Source organism: Hevea brasiliensis, chromosome 7 (genome assembly GCF_030052815.1).
Source record: "Hevea brasiliensis isolate MT/VB/25A 57/8 chromosome 7, ASM3005281v1, whole genome shotgun sequence".
Taxonomy (NCBI): domain Eukaryota; kingdom Viridiplantae; phylum Streptophyta; class Magnoliopsida; order Malpighiales; family Euphorbiaceae; genus Hevea; species Hevea brasiliensis.
In genome coordinates, this window is record NC_079499.1 from 103,643,219 (window position 1) to 103,647,950 (window position 4,732).

General features: G+C 37.5%; 1 non-coding gene across 1 annotated transcript; it reads right to left on the reverse strand.

The window, feature by feature from the left end:
• Positions 1-4,204: 4,204 nt before the first annotated feature.
• Positions 4,205-4,306, reverse strand: LOC131181873 (small nucleolar RNA R71). The gene has a single exon (XR_009150348.1). It is a non-coding gene; the product is annotated as a small nucleolar RNA R71 (small nucleolar RNA).
• Between the last annotated feature and the right edge of the window lie 426 nt (positions 4,307-4,732).

Genomic DNA, 4,732 nt, shown 5'->3' on the forward strand with positions numbered 1-4,732 from the left:
GGGAGCTTCCATATGCCTCCAGGAGGATCGGCATAGGCTGACTCAGGGCAACATCGACGATCTCCTGGCCCAAACGATGAGCTTGAGTGTGGAGAGCTTGGTAAACCAATACATAATCAGAGAAAAGGCTCATCTTCTGAGGCAGGAGATCCTGAAGGTGGTTCAGGATGTAGCTTCTGCCCGAGCTCAACTTTCATCCGCCCAGGACTATATAGCTGAAATTGAGGGTCGGATGAAATCCTATGAGGATAAATTGGCTGAGCAGGCTCATGAACTCAAAGAAGCTCGGGAGCTTCGAACTGCTAACGTCGCTCGCCTCACTGGAGAACTTAGAGCGAAAGAAGAAGAGGCAGTGACGAGGGAGGCCGGTACTTATGTGAACGCCCATGGCGACCTTTTGGCCAAACTCAGGAGGCGTTATCCTGAGAAGGACTTCTCCTGGATGGTGGACCTGGCTCCTCAGGACGAAAAAGAGAGAGAGGAGGAAGCTGAGGGAGATAGAGAGGGTGAGCGAAATGTAGAACAGGCTGGGGGTGTTCCTCCAGCCGAATGACTTGTATTTTTTTACTTTGAAATGAAATGAAATTCTCTCTTTTGTTCAATGACTTGATGAGATCGAAAAATATCTGCGTTGTACAAGTGCCTGATTATTTGAACATGTTAGATCATCAAACTTGAAAGCGATTATTAATCTATGTATGAGAGGTCGGAAGAACATTGTAAGCATGAGATCGGCCTAAGCCGAGAACAAACAATGGATAGAACTTTAAGTCATTAAAATTGAAAAATTGACTTGAACACTTGAGATCAGAAACACCATTAAGTCGAACTACAACCTTAACTTCATTAAACGATTTTCCACAATGTTTACAAAGGGAGATCAGAAATAAGACTGGATGGCACGAAGACCTAAAGTTGGTTTGATTTCCTTTGACGAGAGATCGGAAATGTGATTGACTGGCAAGGATACTTGATAATTGGTTTGAGAGATCGGGAATGAATTGTATGTCATGGAGACTTGATATTAATGTGATCTCCTTGGGCGATCGGAAATGTGATTGAACAATGTGGGGACCTGATATTAGCGTGACCTTCTTTGTTGAGAGATAGGAAAACATTCGGCTAGATGCGGGATCGGCTTATTTCCTAATCAGGTTACTTGTAACCGAGGAATGTCAGTTGAGGGTCGATTTTCAAAGTTCATTGATTTTGGTGATCGGCCAAAATATGGTATCAACAGTTACATGAGTTTAATTACATAGATTTACCACATTTTGATTCCCAAAAGTGTTGGCATTAGTTGCCAATCTATACTTCTAATCAATGGAAAATAAATAAGAAATTTCAGTTTTGGGTGCTAGAGTTCACTGCTCCATTAGGCCATTCTACAGTGAGAATTTAGCCAAATGTTCTTCATCAAAGTTGTTCTTTATTGTGTCTAGTTACATTTCACTTTTTGAATCACCCCATTTGGAGTTTTCTAGCTCAAGTTATGGCTATTGCACCATAACTGGTCGGATTGCCTTTACCCAGAATTTCTTGGACCTTTCCATACTGAGTTATGACTAAATGAATGAACACTGTTCATTTGGTCATTTTGCCCAGGCAGAATGTAAGTTACCCGGATTTGGTCAATTTTTAGGGCATCCTAAGTTTGCTTTCTAGACAAGGTTCCTTCATCAAAGTTGTGCCATTATGTGTCTAATTTCATGTCCAATTGGCCTTGCACCAATTAAACCTATACAACTCAAGTTATAGCTACCCAAACATGATGGACTCACATCCAAACCTGCAGGGCACTCAAGGCAGCACACCAAACCTCAAATCCAAAGCTACCATTCAATTCAATTCCTCATCATTGATGCACATATTTTGCATAGTCATTTAGGTCTAATTTCACAATCATTTTATTTGGTTATTAGTCATTTTTAGCTAATTTCATTAGTTATTTAGTTAGTTTTCCATAATTGTCAACTTTGGATTAATTTGTAATTTTTGCTTTGTTTTGTAGGAAAAATGGTGTTTTTGAAGGACTAAAGAGAATTTTGCCATTGAGGAGTGTCTTCTACAACAAAAAGATGCCAAAAGCAAGTTTTCAAGCTAAAATATGCATAGACCAAACTGCATAACTTGTCGCATAAGCTATGCAGCTCGCATAAGGAGGAAGAACACTGCTCGCAACCAAATTAAATGTGCATAAGGAGATCGCATAGCTTATGCACATTCTCACCTCCCTTATGCAGATTCACGAAATTGTGCATAACCTATGCACCAAGTCATGCAACTTCGCATAAGTGACCAGAATCAGTTAAAATCAGATAAGGGATCGTGATAACTTATGCACCCACTTATGCAATCCCATAAAGAGTTCATTAATGAGTCAGGGAGATTCCTCAAATAATTCCTCCTAGAACATACCATTTTAGGGCTCCATGTCGAAAAATGCTATAAATAGTCCCATTTTCTCATTTTAGAAAGGAGGGGCAAGGAGCAAAGAAAGAAAGGAGGAGGCTAAGCAGAATTTGAGGAGTCATTTTCACCTTCCACACCATTTTTAACCAAGATTTGCAGATTTCTTCCTTGCTTTACATTTTTCTACATTTCTAGTGTTTAATTTCTTACTTCTTAGCTTAGATTAAAGCTTTATTTCCATTTAAACTCATCATATCTTGTAAGCATTATGGATAGTGAGTAGTTTACTTTTGATTCTGGAGTAAGGGTTGTAATATTTGAGATATTTTGTGGATTTTGATTGGGTAATCCATATTTTGTGGTCTTAATGAGTTTTATTCATTTCTTGTATGCTTAATGACATGCTTAATGTAGGATCCCATTGAGTAATGTTCTTAATCCATGGTTGAAGCACCGAAAGGAGAAGACCTTGTGATAGATAATCAGGAAATTGGACTTAATTAACTTAGACCTAGAAATAGGCTAAAGATTAAGAGGATTAACAGATTAATTAAAGAACTTAATGGGTCTTAATTAATTCTAAGTCCACGAAAGTAGGATTAGTTTGATTAAGGCACTCTTTGTCTCACTCGAAAGGGAATTCAAAGGATTTAAGGATTAATCTCCTTAAAACTCATAAGTTTCATAAGATTGGACAACCAATTTAAAATCCCAAAATAGCTCGAATATGAAATCCCGAACTCCGGAATCGCCTTTTTACCATTGTTAATTTCTAATCAAATTTAATCATTTGCCATTTTAAATATTGCCATATTTGAACTTGCTTATTTCTATTTGATGCAAATCTTAGTTTAATTAATACATTGTTGAATAGAATATTAAATTTGCACATTTATATTTCATACTCCATTACCCATTAATTCATTATTTTAATTTCATAAATACTTCAATTTAGTCAACTTTTATATCAAAAATTCAATCATTAACACAACTCCTCGTGGGATCGATATTTTTCTATACTACTTGTACGACCCGTGCACTTGCGGTTGGGACGCATCAAGTTTTTGGCGCCGTTGCCGGGGAGTTGTTTGTTTAAGATTGAATTCTTGATTATTTTAGTTGTTTTTTTAGTTTTATCTCTGTTATCTTTTCATTTTGTGTTTGTTTGTTCTTTTTCAGGTACTTTTAATCTTTTATGAGAAGAGCTAGAAGCTCAAGTGACACATCCTTACTGTTTAATCCTGAAATTGAGAAATTTTGTAAGGCCAACAAGAAAGAAACCAGAAGAAGGAAGGAAGCTTCGAGAGAAACCGAAATTGAAGCAGATATGGCTGATGAAAGAATTAGAATTGGTGTTGGTAATGCTGGAAATGGTCAAAATAATGAAAATGCAGCCCATGGTGAAGAAGTTGTTAATGCTAACGTGCCTAGTGAAGTATGATGGATCATGCTTTTCCTCGTTTTGATGACTTGAGAGAGAGCATAGCAAGACCAAGGATTGATGCAAATAGTTACAAGATGGATTTTGGAGTCCTTCAAATGATTCAGAATTCTCAATTTGGGGGTCATCCTTCTGAAAATCCACACACACACCTGAAGAAGTTTGCTATGATTTGCGACATGCAAAAACAACCTGGAGTGTCTGATGATGCAGCAAGATTGAAGCTATTCCCATTCTCTTTGAAAGATAGAGCATTGGATTGGCTTGATTCTTTACCTCACAACTCCATTACAAATTGGGAGCAACTAACTGATGCATTTCTTGCACAATATTTTCCACTGGAAAAACTCAAGAGTGAGGAATCAAATGACTTTCGGACCAAGAGAAGATGAAACTCTATGAATCATGGATGAGATGGAAGGAATTAGAGAGATTATGCCCACATCATGCCATTCCAAAATGGATGATAAATCGAATTTCTACACAAATGTCACTCCCGCAATCGAGGAATTATTGATGCTCAAACAGAGGAGAATTTATTATAAATCATGAAGATGAAGCTTATGAGTTATTATAGAAAATTGCAAAAAATACACATCTTTGGAGTAGTCCAAGAGGACCAGCCCAACTCGTAAAAGGCAAGTCTGGAATGTATGATCTTGATCCATTCAACATGATTAATGCAAAATTTGATGCACTTACAAATGTCCTTGCTAAGAAGATGGAAGATTTGAGTATGTTGGTTAGTTCAACATCATCAGCTGGAAGTTCACAACAAGTGGCTTATGCAGAGGAAACTACCACCGTGGAGTAGATTATGAAGAAAGCAAGATATGTTGGTAATTATGGAAACAAGCAAATGGGGAATCCTTATTCTCA